Source organism: Bombina bombina, chromosome 6, assembly GCF_027579735.1.
Source record: "Bombina bombina isolate aBomBom1 chromosome 6, aBomBom1.pri, whole genome shotgun sequence".
Classification (NCBI taxonomy): Eukaryota; Metazoa; Chordata; class Amphibia; order Anura; family Bombinatoridae; genus Bombina; species Bombina bombina.
Genome location: NC_069504.1, coordinates 564,043,936 through 564,059,687, shown reverse-complemented (window position 1 = coordinate 564,059,687; position 15,752 = coordinate 564,043,936).

Here is a 15,752-nt window from a genome sequence, read left to right as displayed (position 1 = left end):
CAGTACTCCACCTCCACCTTGCTGGCGTCTGAGTCGGACTGGAGCTCTCTGCCCTTTACCAATCCAGCCACGGCCCATCCATCTGGCCCATCAAGACTCACTCTCATTTCATCAGTCCATAAAACCTTAGAAAAATCAGTCTTGAGATATTTCTTGGCCCAGTCTTGACGTTTCAGCTTGTGTGTCTTGTTCAGTGGTGGTCAGCCTTTCTTACCTTGGCCATGTCTCTAAGTATTGCAAACCTTGTGCTTTTGGGCACTCCAGTGATGTTGCAGCTCTGAAATATGGCCAAACTGGTGGCAAGTGGCATCTTGGCAGCTGTACGCTTGACTTTTCTCAGTTCATGGGCAGTTATTTTGCGCCTTGGTTTTTCCACACACTTCTTGCGACCCTGTTGACTATTTTGAATGAAACGCTTGATTGTTCGATGATCACGCTTCAGAAGCTTTGCAATTTTAAGAGTGCTGCATCCCTCTGCAAGATATCTCACTATTTTTGACTTTTCTGAGCCTGTCAAGTCCTTCTTTTGACCCATTTTGCCAAAGGAAAGGAAGTTGCCTAATAATTATGCACACCTGATATAGGGTGTTGATGTCATTAGACCACACCCCTTCTCATTACAGAGATGCACATCACCTAATATGCTTAATTGGTAGTAGGCTTTCGAGCCTATACAGCTTGGAGTAAGACAACATGCATAAAGAGGATGATGTGGTCAAAATACTAATTTGCCTAATAATTCTGCACTCCCTGTATATATATATATATATTAACAGAATATGTGTATATATATATATATATATATATATATATATATATATATATATACATATATTTATATATACTGTATATAAGCGCTCCCCAATAAAGGCTTTGGCGAGCGGGAGTTAGCGCAGTCGTGATATCCAAAGTCCTGAAGCACCCCTTAGTCTTTTGCTAACGCAATAACTTTTTACTTTCAACTTGTAATATGCAGGCTAATCCAGCCATGCTGATTTTCTACTTTGAGTGCAGTTAGCTCTTGTGCAGAAAAATAAAATATTGACAAACAGTTGTAGATTGACTAATAGCTGTAACTAGGTTTTACGCAGTTCTGGTTACATTAATAGAAACCACATTATTTTATTTGTGACTTTCATTAAGCCCTACAAGAAAAACATCTATGCAAAATATGAGTGAAAAGGACATGCAGTTTATTTTGTTTTGTCTAAGCCCATACAGACCAACATCTCATGTTAGGCTAGAGTGTTACATATGCTAATGTCTTCTTTGTGTAACTCCCCCCCCCCCTCCCAATTTCAAACATGTCTACATTATTTTGTTACCAAACCTATCATTGACAAATGGTGTTCCTCTGTTCCACAAAATTTAGGTGCTAATCTGCTTGTGTGAAGCATTTTGTTAAGAGTATTTAGCATATTCATTAACTTGTTTCAGATAAGCGCTGTGAGGCAGAGGATTGTTATTTATCCTGTTTCTTGGCAGGGGTTCTCACCAGTAAGTCATCACATTTGGAAGGCTTCAAGCTGTAAAGAGGTGTGGGACCACGTCAACCAAAAACACTAGCAGCTGGGCTAGTGGATACTGCGCACAGCTAGTACTAGTAATCTCAGCATCCAGTCCCTTACATTAATATTTACTTTACAGCCTGCAGTTTAGATAACAAATAATGACACAATACTACAGATATAGAACAGGATGAAGCATATATTTAAAACCCACTTTTAAAATAGTAATTTAATAGTTTGCCTAATTATCTATGCAATGAAACCACCTTTTCTAAGAAACATATAACTCAAACTTTAATTATCCATACAACATTGCAATTTACAGTCATTTTTATTTTACTTGTGTTTCATAAAAAAAATACTTGTTTTTGTTCTAAAAATTGTGTGTCGCTTGCTCTCTACAAAGTCCAAAAAGCAAATTATGTAACATGAGTATGCTGCAAAATGCTGCAAGCTGTCAAAAACCGCTACATTTTTTATTGACCTTTATTGTTGTCAATTAGGCAATTAATGAATGGTTAATCAAACTGGGTCATTTAATTTGCTGCATTCTTCAAGAAGGAATCTGGGGCCCGATCCGATATCCAAATTTTGCGCGGGTTTGGTATCACATATACGGCGTAACATAGAAGTTATGCTTGTATATTTCTGCCTTCGGCCGTAGTTTTTTGGCCCATAGACAGGTATACCAAACCCGCGCAGTTTGGTATCCAATATACAGCGTAAGGACTTACGTGGCGAAAATGGAGAAATCTTACTCCATTTTCACCTCGCCACAAATTGCAGGCGTAGTAAGCCTTACGCTGAGTATTGGAGCCCCGTAACTGCATGCGCAATGTCTATCTACCTGTCAACCGCAATCCCCCGCAGCAATTCCTAATAAAGTGCTTAACCCCTAAATCGCCGCTCCCGGACCCGCCGCCACCTACATTAAATGTTTAACCCCCTAATGTGATCCCCCTACACCGCCGCCACCTACATTAAAATTATTAACCACTAATGTAATCCCCCCTACACCGCCGCCACCAATATTAAAATTATTACCCCCTAATGTGAGCCCCCTACCCCGCCGCCACCTATTTTAACTACATTACCTCCTAATCTAATCTCCCTACACCGCCGCCACCTATATTAAATATATTAACCCCTAATCTAATCCCCCTATACCGCCGCCACTTATATTAAATGTATTAACCCCTAATCTAATCCCCCTACACCGCCGCCACCTATAATAAATGTATTACCCCCTAAAATACTAAAGTGTCCATACCCTAAACTAAATTACAAATAGCCCTAAAAAGGGCCTTTTGCGGGGCATTGCCCCAAAGTAATCAGCTCTATTACCAGCCCTTAAAATGGCCTTTTGCAGGGCATTGCCCCAAAGTAATCAGCTCTTTTACCTGTAATCTGACCCCCCTACACCGCCGCCACCTATATTAAATATATTAACCCCTAATCTAATCCCCCTACACCGCCGCCACCTATATTAAATATATTAACCCCTAATCTGACCCCCCTACACCGCCGCCACCTATATTAACTATATTAACCCTAATTATATTAGGGTTAATATAGTTAATATAGTTATTATATTATATATATTATTAATATAGTTAATAATTAATATAGTTATTATATTATATATATTAACTATATTAACCCTATCTAACCCTAACACCCCTAACTTAATTATTATTGCAATAAATCTAAATAATATTAATATTATTAACTAAAATATTCCTATTTAAAACTAAATACTTACCTATAAAATAAACCCTAAGAGAGCTACAATATAATTAATAATTACATTGTAGCTATTTTAGGGTTTATATTTTTTTTACAGGTAACTTGGTATTTATTTTAACTAGGTACAATAGCTATTAAATAGTTAATAACTATTTAATAGCTACCTTCCAGCGTCGCCGATCTTCAGTTCCTGCATCGCCGGTCTTCAGTTCCAGAGAGGATGGTCTTCAGCTCCGTGCCGTCTGGTTCCTGGAAGAAGAAGAGGTTGCCGCCTGGAAGAAGACTTCTCCGCCTGGAACAGGACCTTCTCCGCCGGTCTTCCGGACAGGTAAGGACCACTTGGGGGTTAGACTTAGGTTTTTTAAGGGGGGATAGGGTGGGTTTTAGAGTAGGGGTGTGTGAGTGGTGGGTTGTAATGGGGGGGTGTTCTTTTTTTTTCACAGGTAAAAGAGCTGATTACTTTGGGGCAATGCCCCACAAACGGCCCTTTTAAGGGCTGGTAATAGAGCTGATTACTTTTTGTAATTTAGTTTAGGGTAGGGACATTTTTTTATTTTGGGGGGCTTTGTTATTTTATTAGGGGGCTTAGATTAGGTGTAATTAGCTTAGAATTCTTGTAATCTTTTTTTATTTTTTGTAATTTAGTGGGGGGTTTTTGTAATTTAGTTTAGTGTATTTAATTATATTTTAGTTTAGATAAATGTAGTTTATTTAATTAATTTATTGATAGTGTAGGTGTATTTGTAACTTAGGTTAGGATTTATTTTACAGGTAAATTGGTAATTATTTTAACTAGGTAGCTATTAAATAGTTATTAACTAATTAATAGCTATTGTACCTAGTTAAAATAAATACCAAGTTACTTATAAAATAAATATAAACCCTAAAATAGCTATAATGTAATTATTAATTATATTGTAGCTATCTTAGTTTTTTTTTATAGGTAAGTATTTAGTTTTAAATAGGAATATTTTAGTTAATAATATTAATATTATTTAGATTTATTGCAATAATAATTAAGTTAGGGAGTTAGGGTTAGATAGGGTTAATATAGTTAATATATATAACATAATAACTATATTAATTATTAACTATATTAATAATATATATAATATAATAACTATATTAACTATATTAACCCTAATATAATTAGGGTTAATATAGTTAATATAGGTGGTGGCGGTGTAGGGGGATTAGATTAGGGGTTTATATATTTAATATAGATGGCGGCGGTGTAGGGGGGTCAGATTACAGGTAAAAGAGCTGATTACTTTGGGGCAATGCCCCGCAAAAGGACCTTTTAAGGGCTGGTAATAGAGCTGATTACTTTGGGGCAATGCCCCGCAAAAGGCCCTTTTCAGGGCTATTTGTAATTTAGTTTAAGGTAGGGACATTTTAGTATTTTAGGGGGTAATACATTTATTATAGGAGGCGGCGGTGTAGGGGGATTAGATTAGGGGTTAATCATTTTAATATAGGTGGCAGCGGGGTAGGGGGATTAAATTAGGGGGTAATATAGTTAATGTAGGTGGCGGCGGGGTAGGGGGCTTGCATTAGGGGGTAATATAGTTAAAATAGGTGGCGGCGGTGTAGGGGGATCATATTAGGGGGTAATATAGTTAATGTAGGTGGCGGCGGGGTAGGAGGCTCACATAAGGGGATAATATAATTAATGTACCTGGCGTCAGGGTCTGGGAGTGGCGGTTTAGGGGTTAATATATTTATTGTTAGGAGTGAGAGGGGGGATTGCGGATAGAGGGGTATATGTGTCGGGTTATTTTTGGGAGGCGTGTTAGACAGTAACGGCAGATTGTATACTTTAGTAAGTTTTTTTTATGCGGCGGCAGTTTCTAAAGTGCCTTAAGTCACTGGCGACTCCAGAAATTTGTACTTATGCAGATTTATGGACATCGCTAGTTTGTCAGACTTACGGCACTTTAGTAACTGCCGGCGCCGTATATGAGATAGCTCACTGTGCGAACTGAAACTACGGGCGGCGCAGGTTTCCACGCTTGCGCCAAAAACTGCGCCGTATATCGGATCGCGCCCCTGAGCTCCAGTCTCTTTAGAGAGTTTAGCACAATTTGCTTAATTTAATGAAACTACACAGAAGCTCACATTTATATTGTTCATATTAACTAAATCAAATATTTATATCACTATGTGCTTTCTCCTCCTGTGCCAGAGAACTATGAAATTTAGATGTGATTTACAAATAAAGAAATATAATAATAATGAAAATAACAACAACAATAATATTATGATAATAATAATATAAATAAATAAATAAAATCTTCATAGTTGTGATGCATTTCACAATTAGGGCTTTAAACATAACATATAGTGTGTTTTTTTCTCTCTCCAGAAGATAAGACAAACTCTGTGCTATAAACATACTATTATATTCAAGCTATTTTTAATTTTCTGACTATTTTTTAACAAGCTGACATTGATTTTAATGATCCCTTCTTGGCCAGTTCTGTACATCTTTGTAATGTTTATACAATGAAATACTCTTGCCAGCACTTCATATCAGTACCAGGCTGTACCTTTTCTCTCCATCTATAGACAAAATCTATGAAAACATCCTGTTCCCAATCACTAGTGGAATTTAGCCTTGTGTGATCCAGTTATTATATCACCTATAATGGGTTGGTCAGCATAAGAAAATGGTGACATTTGACATTAGTTTAAAACAAATATAGAGTTTGCAACTGTAAGCTGTAATTTGTTTATATTAGATATGTTTTCCATCATATTGTGATACATTTTTGTAGGCTATCCTATGATACTGGTATGAATCCATACACACGTGAAGCAAATATTTTTAAGTCCTTAAAGGGACATTGTACACTAGATTTTCTTTTGCAATAAATGTTTTGTAGATGATCCACTTAAATAGCCTATCTGGAGGAGTTTTTGTAAAAATGTATAGTTTTGCTTATTTATAAATAACATTGTGCTTATTTTCAGACTCCTAACCCAGCACCAAAGTTATAGATGTATACTGATGTCTACAGACTCCAGCTTGTGTAATGGGTCTTTTCATATGCAGATGAGGGGGGGGGGGTGAGTATCTGCTTTTCTTGCTTTATTAACCCATTTTAGTGGGTGTCCCAGCCTTATCTCATCAACGCTGATCAGTATCTGTGCATATTTTTCTTTATCGTATTGTCTATTACATGCAGCTATATGAAGATTGGTGTATACTTTTAAAGATAGTTGAAGAGTTGAAAACTTAGCAGCTGATTGAAACAGAAAAAATCTACTTAGACTTAATGGAGATTTTTGCTTTACATTCACAAATGTAATACAAGCTAGACTGTAGAACGGTAAGGGCCTGGCAAGTTTTAAAGGAACAGTGTGTTTCCCTATTTTAATGTGTTCCCAATTATGCATTTTCCCTATTGGAGTGTATTAAACTGTTTACAAATAGCTCCTTCATCCTTATTTCCCTCATTTAACCCCTTAATGACCAGACCATTTTTCAATTTTCTTACCCTTAATGACAATGGCTATTTTTACATTTCTGCAGTGTTTGCATTTAGCTGTAATTTTCCTCTTACTAGTTTACTGTACCCACACATATTATATACCATTTTTCTCATCATTAAATGGACTTTCTAAAGATACCATTATTTTCATCATATCTTATAATTTACTAAAAAAAAAAAAAAAAAAAAAAGATAAAATATGAGGAAAAAATGGAAAAAAACACACTTTTTCTAACTTTGACCCCCAAAATCTGTCACACATCTACAATCACCAAAAAACACCCATGCTAAATAGCTTATACATTTTGTCCTGAGTTTAGAAATACCCAATGTTTACATGTTCTTAGCTTTTTTTGCAATTTATGGGGCAATAAATACAAGTAGCACTTTGTTATTTCCAAACAACTTTTTTTCAAAATTAGCGCTAGTTACTTTGGAACCCTGATATCTGTCAGGAATACCTGAATATCCCTTGACATGTATATATTTTGTTTTAGAAGACATCCCAAAGTATTGATCTAGGCCCATTTTGGTATATTTCATGCCACCATTTCACCGCCAAATGCGATAAAAAAAAAAAAAAGTTCACTTTTTCACATATTTTGTCACAAACTTTAGGTTTCCCACTGAAATTATTTACAAACAGCTTCTGCAATTATGGCACAAATGGTTGTAAATGCTTCTCTGGGATCCCCTTTTTCAGAAATAACAGACTTATATGGCTTTGTGGTTGCTTTTTGGTAATTAGAAGGCCGCTAAATGCCGCTAAATGCCGCTGCGCACCACACATGTTTTATGCCCAGGAGTGAAGGGGTTAATTAGGGAGCTTGTAGGGAGCTTGTAGGGTTAATTTTAGCTTTAGTGTAGTGTAGTAGACAACCCCAAGTATTGATCTAGGCCCATTTTGGTATATTTTATGCCACCATTTCACCGCCAAATGCGAGCAAATAAAAAAAAAACTTTACATTTTTCACAATTTTAGGTTTCTCACTGAAATTATTTACAAACAGCTTGTGCTATTATGGCAGAAATTGTTGTAAAAGCTTCTCTGGTATCCCCTTTGTTCAGAAATAGCAGACTTATATGGCTTTGGCGTTGCTTTTTGGTAATTAGAAGGCCGCTAAATGCTGCTGCGCACCACACGTGAATTATGCCCAGCAGTGAAGGGGTTAAATTAGGTAGCTTGTAGGGAGCTTGCAGGGTTAATTTTAGAGATCAGCCTCCCACCTGACACATCCCACCCCCTGATCCCTCCCAAACAGCTCTCTTCCCTCCCCCACCCCACAATTGTTACCTCCATCTTAAGTACTGGCAGAAAGTCTGCCAGTACTAAATAAAAGTTTTTTTTTTTTTTAAATAAAAATTATAAAATATTTTAGTTGTGATGGACCCCTGCCTTAGCACCAACCTCCCTGATCCCCCCCTCCAGCTCTCTAACCCTCTCCCCTACCTAATTACCGCCATCTTGGGTACTGGCAGCTGTCTGCCAGTACCCAGTTTGGCCCCACAAACCAAACTATTTTAATTTTATTTATAACTTTTATTTGTATGTTTAATTATTTCTGTAGTGTAGCAGCCCCCCCACAATACCCCCCCCCCCCCCCCCTCCCAGATCCTTTTAAATGTAAAAAAAAAAAAAATAACTTTTTTTCCCCTTCCTTCTTCATTGGTGTCAGTGTGGCTAATGCGCGCATGTGCACGTGCACGCGTGTCCACGTGCACACGTGTGCCCAGCATTGTGCACGCGCGCGCGCATCGTGCACGCGCACGCACACGCTTCCTCCTCCCACCGGACAAAGGCACCATCGGCACCATCACTACCGGTGCAGAGAGGGCCACAGAGTGGCTCTCTCTGCATCGGAGGCTTGTAAAGGGGTATTGCAGGATGCCTCCATATCGAGGCATCACTGCAATACCCTCAGAGCTGCTGGAAGCGATTGTGATCACTTCCAGCACTCTGTTAGACAACTGACGTACCAGGTACGTCTATTGTTATTAACAGTTTTTGCATGACGTACCTGGTACGTCAGTTGTCATTAAGGGGTTAAAATAGCTGATTGTGCCTTTTGTACCCCCACTTATACTGAACATTTCTGAACTTAAAAAACATGTAAACAAGAAGGTTTAAAACAATGCTCCCAGTGCATAGTTGCCAACAGTCCCTAATTTCCAGGGACAGTCCCTGGATTTTGTTGTATGTCCCTGGATTTTTTTTTGTCCCTGGAAATGTTCCTGAAAATCTCTCTTGTACAACATTTGTTGTTTGTGCATATATATATATATATATATATATATATATATACACACACATACATATATACAGATAGATAGATGATAAATAGATATAGTGTATTATTTAAATATAATTCATTCCTAATGGAATATTGTTATTATTATTGAATGGGTTCACATATTATTTGTCTTTCTAATTTTGATGCTGTGTTGTAAAAATAACCATATGCTCAGAATGTGTTCCAGAGACTGGGTATGTGTAAGAGCAATAGTGCTGTAATCTGTATAATAAACTATGGATAAGTCTAAATTATACTATTACTTTCAAATGGGTGTGTTATGATTGCAGAACTGAGTGGGCGGAGCAGTTGAACAGTAGGTCGTCAATACTCCAGTAACCCGCTTGCTTGCTCTGCAGCAAAGTGTCCCTGGAATTTCTTTTTAAATGTTGGCAATATGCCAGTGGAGGGGGGGGGGCTGTGCCAGAAAGGTACTAAAATGCTAATTTTCCATTCTGTGCGCATGGAGAAAAATCACACCAAATCTTTGGGGACTATTTTGAGCATTATATTGTAATGTAGGTGTCTCTACTTCACACCCAGGACTCTCCATAGCGAGATAAACAGCTTTCAAGGTCAAATTTGCTTTTCTAAAATTTTTGAGGGGCATTTTAGATAATCTCACCAGAACAGACAGCTTTAGATGATCAATCTCTAAGTATTGTTCTTTGAGTAAACAGTAATAAAGAACATAAGGAACACTCTGTGTAAAGAATTAGACACACAAGATATTGAGGTATTCTCTCCGATCAGCCCATTGGGGGCTAGGTCACGAGTGGCGCTAACTGTAGCACAAGAGTGATGTGGGCTATTTCACAGCTCTTGGCGAGCAACGGAAATAGCACTCATACAAGTTAAAAGTAAATAGCTTCGATAAGTGCAATTTAATTTAACATGCGTCAGGCTAGCGTGACTTCAGAGCTCACATAAAGGGTAGTGCACTAAAAAAAATTGTACTAAACACATAAAAAATACAGTTACACTCATATTAACACTGACTGATAAACATTTTTTTTTAAATTGCGTTAAAAATGTATAAGGGCTCAAAGATATGAGGTCTCAGGTGTTAGAAAAAAAAGCCTGCAAAGGGTTTTAATATAAAGATACCCAAACCGACTCACACAAACAGCCTCAGTCTATTAAAGTTAACGTGCAAGAGAGATAGCAAAATAGCGCTCCATTCTTAATCTAGCTTTGTATTGGGTTGTGGTTTCAGTTAGCAGAAACAGTGATCTTGTATACAATAAACATACCTAAAGGAACAATTTCCCATATATTTTAAACCCTGCAGCGGATATATCAGTTCATTGGAAACAGATTAAGCACAAACCAATTTTACAGTAAACTGTTCTTTTAAAGGGACAGTCAACTCCTTAATTGTTATTGTTTAAAAAGATAGAAAATCCATTTATTACACATTCCCCAGTTTGCATAGCCAACAAGGTTTTATTAATATACTTTTAACCTCTATGATTACCTTGTATATAAGCCTCTGCAGACTGCCCCCTTATTTCGGTTCTTTTGACAGACATGCATTTTAGCCAATCAGTGCTGACTCCATGGCACACATGAACTATCACTTTCTAGCTGTGAAAAAAAACTGTCAAAATGCACTGAAATAAGAGACAGCCTTCAAGGTCTTAGAAATTAGCATATGAGCCTACTTAGCTTTAATTTTCAACAAAGAATACCAAGAGAACAAAACAAATTTGATGATAAAAGTAAATTGGAAAGTTGTTTAAAATGGTATGCCCTATCTGAAACATGAATATTTCATTTTGACTAGACTGTCCCTTTACGGCTCACAGATCTAAAAGAGATCATTTTATATATTTTTGTTATTGTTGTATAAGATAATCTAAAATATTTAAATTATTATTATTATCTGAAGAATAATATTAAAGGATGTAATAGAAAAAAAACTGAAATGTGTATGATGCATTTCAGGTGTGAACAGAAGCATTTTCACAATACAGAATTATTACCAAAAATGCTTTTAGCAAAAGGTATCTTTCTTTCATTGAACAGGAATGAGAAGCAAATGTAAATATGTTATGTAAAACCGCATTTACACACCCATTCTTGGTCAGAGAGCCAGCGACGGTGTGTATTGTGCTGGCCACAACAATGGCTTTTTATAGCTAACCCCAGGTGCATGTTCCAGACTATTTAAGCTTCATCATTTGAGGTGCAGCTATATCTCTCTAGGCACAATGGGCAAGGGGCAATGGTGGAAATCCTGGCCCTGCAAGACCCTGCAATGCTGAGGGGGTCGCAAGTAAGAGGACCCCGCCACCTGCACAGAGCATCTTGCAAGGCAGCTCCACTGCAGACAGGGGGTTAGAGGGAAGGTTAGGGGCAGAGGGGAGTCCTAGAACAACAATTGCTGAGGGTCCTAGAATAAAATTGTTCCACCCTGGTCAAGGGGTCCATGTTTGGTTGTCCCCACCATCACCCTTAGGGAGACAAAATCCCCAAAATGTATTTGCAAAGAGAGAACAAGAGATTATAACTCAACTGGGGATTTTCACAGCTTGATAGACCACCTTATTAGATGGTACCTTCCTAGGGAGCAGCCACTTTTGCCTGGAATGTGCCTGGTATATTAGGGCTGGACTGCCTTTATGGATGGGAGCAGACTGATATACTGCAGGGAAGAATTATTCTGTGAAAGGAACATTCTGGGCAAAAAGAGGCTGCACTCTGTGTGTGTTCCATCCCATAGAGCAGGCTACTGAGCTCTGTCTGTCATCAGTTGAGCATTTCTCTCCTGTGTTCTATATGTAAATAACCCTTGGGAATTGGTTTCTGTGATGGTAATGGGAACAAGCAGGTTTGGACCCTTTGCCCATTGTACCTAGAGCTGCACCTACAGTGATGAAGCCAAAATGTACGTTTATGGTTAACTAAAAATCCTTTGTTCAAACAATAATTACCATATGGATGAGACTGATATACTGAAGTAAAATTATTTTCTGTGAAAGGCATATTTTAAGCAAAAATAGGCTGCACCCTAGGTGGATACCATCATATAGGGAAGGCTTTCAAGCTCTAAATATATTGCCCTTATTCCAGAAACATGTCATACAGCAGCCATCATCAACCCCAAAGAACATCAAGTTATCAAATTCTTCTAAATCAATATACCTAACCAGAAATATATTTCCCTTAAGTTACTAGATCTCATATTCAGTAGCTCCTGCACGCGTGTGATTGGCTGTGGGAGCACAGGGGGAGGGATTGCACGCAAGCACAAAATAGCGTTTGTGTGCTATGTTAAATGCCGGCAGCGGATTGCTGCCTGCCAGAGGAGAGCTGGGGCGGACAGGGGCGAATATGTACCCCCTTGTCTGCCCTTAGTTGATAAATCCAGCCTTATGAGGGCAGGGCCAGACTGGGAAATCAGACCTACCCTAGAAATTTTTAATTTTGTTCTGAATATTAAACGATATTCGTTTCCCAGAATATTCGTTGGCTGCACTATTCTGTATTAATTTTGTTAAAACCTAAACTAATGCTAAATTTTAATTAAACATTTAAAATGAATGTTAATGTTTTAAAGCTACAGGTGAAAAGTTCCATAGCTACAATACTCACATCAACGCGCTCTAGAGAGCACGCCAACCCTATCCTCTTTTTGACAGAGTGCGGCCGCATTAACACCTGGCTTATCGTTCTCAGTTCCTCTACTAACTTTAGTGCAGTTCTTGGGAGCCGAGCGTGTTAAGCCTCCAGTTAGCGCGGCTGGGGCTCTGGCAAGAAGAGAATCAGGTTATTGCACTCCCAGAGCACGTTGAGGTAAGTATTAACTCCTTAATTGTTTTTTTAAAGGATTTTCAGCAGTATTTTTTTGTTTTCTTTATTTTCCTTGTGCATTCATTTGGATTTTCATTTCGTGAAAACGAAAAGCCGATTTTCGTCACAAATGTTCGTGACAAAATGAATGCACATCCCTAATGTGCAGCTGCTCGACTTCAGATACCGACAGTCTAACCTAAAGGTTCCATAATGGCAGCGTCCATGATTAGAGTGAGGTGCACGAAATGTATTTAGTGTCACTGAGTTTCTATAAAGTTATAACTGCATCCATGTCTGAACTTAAATGGACTGTTTGCTCAAAAATGAATACAATTTTGAAATAAAGAGAATTAAAATGTAATCCTGGTATGGCTGAATATTGTTTTATATTCGTTTTTTGATGAAAGAAATTAAATGTTGAATTGTCCGTTTTTTAAATGGTAACCTAAGCTTATAGCAATATTTTGTGGCCATGCAGCCAGTCCATCTATACAGTGTCCTCCAATAGCGCATGCGCCGCCCCTGCCTGATGGTGACATTACCGCAAGTGTGAACACCGGCTTGTGCTGCATAAAAGCGCATCCATGTTTATTTGTGAACACTTTTCTGCTTGGAGCTGTTGCGCATGTGTGAGTATTCTCTGGGAAGTGGATTCTTTAATTTATTCAATCTTATAAATTTGATTTATAAAAGCAAGCCATAATATGTGGCTCCATGGAGCAGGGGGATCTGTATGTAATATGATGATAACTTTGGGAATACAGTATGATAAATTTAATATCACATCTGACATCTGTCACATCTGACAACGCGTCCGCGACATTGTGCATTTGGTAATTACTAGTGCGGCGTATGCGCATAACTACAAAATATTTTTGTGCATCTAATTAATTGTACGCATATGATTGGACATGGAGTGGGCAGAAAATGCGATGTTGTCCATCCCTTTTAACCGGCCGTTTGTGATCGTTGTGGACTGCGTGTAAAATACAACATACAAAAGGTATAAACATTTGTTTTTACATATTCATGTTCAGTATGAATTAATATGAATCATCTGTGCACATGGTGTTTATGCTGCAAGATAATCTTTAGAATTTGAGTAAACTGGTCCTTTAAAAGTCCAGTAAATACAGCAGATTTGCATAATTAGCAAATGCATGATAAAAAGACAATGCAATGGCGCTTAGTCTGAACTTCAAATGAGTAGTAGATTTTTTTCTGACAAATTTCAAAGTTATGTCTATTTCCACTCCCCCTGTATCATGTGACAGCCATCAGCCAATCACAAATGTATATATGTATATTCTGTTAATTCTTGCACATGCTCAGTAGGAGCTGGTGACTCAAAAAGTTTAAATATAAAACGAGTGTGCACATTTTGTTAATAGAAGTAAATTGGAAAGTTGTTTAAAATTGCTGCTCTATCTGAATCATTAAAGTTTCATTTTGATTTGAGTGTCCCCCTAAGTTTCTCCTTATCTGTCTCACTCTCTCCTGCTAAGGGCAGTGATAAAATAGGCAATAAAACCGACTGTGCAAATAAGGCTTTGTGGAAAATGAGATTGTTAAAGAAAATATCTAAGAGGGTTCACACACATCCTTATTTGTGCAGTATCTTTTATTGACTGAATTAGTCTCTATTTGTCAACTGCAGAAGGGGGAGATAAGAGAAACGATGTACTATATAATGTGTTTCCCCTTAAAGTGTTCTAAATGACTTATTATACCTACTGCAGAGTGTTACATTTATGGGAAATCAATCTTTTATGTTTATTTTTGTATTTTAAATAGCTGTTTTTGTTCACTAAAACATCACCTTTTATTTTACATGCCCATAAAAATTGGCTGAGCCTGCAAGTAAAGCAGACCTGCTAATATTATCTATTTCTAAACACATAGCCTAATAGTTAGGCATTGAAATCCTAACTATGGCTGGGGGGCTCAATGAACTCAATTACCCATGTCAGACTCAACATTCTCTCTCTCCTACCCCCTGGAGAATTGTGCTATTGTCTCCTGTTTATATAGCTTTTCTACAGAGAATACATTTGTTAAACATATTTTCAGTATAGGTGGCTGTTTCCACAGGCAAAATCAACTATTTTAAATAGCTAAATAAAGGTAAAAAGCGGTTTGCAAACATTTAAAGGACCATTCAAGGGACTAAACACTAAATATATTTCATACATCTCACTATACTCATGGCTGCTGCCATTATAAAACCTAGGTTACACTGAAGATATCTGAAGGAGAGTTGCTGCACATGTGTTAAATATCAGTACTAGAATGCAGTGAAAGCTAGATTTTTAATATGACAGGACCCATGACCAGAGGGAGGCATTGCATAACTTTAAAGGTATATGAACCCCCCAAAAAAATTATTTTGTGATTCACACAGAGCCTACCATTTAAAAAAAAGTTTCCAATTTACTTCTATTCTCATGGTATTCTATGTTGAAGAGATATCTACGTAGGCATCTGGAGCAGTACATGACATGAAGTGCTCCAGAAATGGTCTGGCTTCTAAGCATACATCCCTGCTTTTCAACAAAAGATACCAAGAGAATGAAGAAAAATTGAGAATATTGAGAATAGAAGTCAATTAGAAATTTGTTTAAAATCCCATGATCTATCTGAATCATGAAAGAATTTTGAGTTTCATATCCCTTTAATACTTTGCCAATATTTAGTGTTTAATGTCCCTTTAAATACAGTAGAATTTTTTTTTTTTTTCTACATTTGCCTGACCCCTGTAGACAGCCATCAGCCAATCACAGACTAGTATATGTATAGACCATGACCTTGTGCACATGCACAGTAGGAGCTGGTGCCTCAGAAAGTGTGTATATAAAAAGACTGCAACATTTGATAATGGAAGTAAATTGGAAAGTCTCTTAAAACTGCTTGTTCTA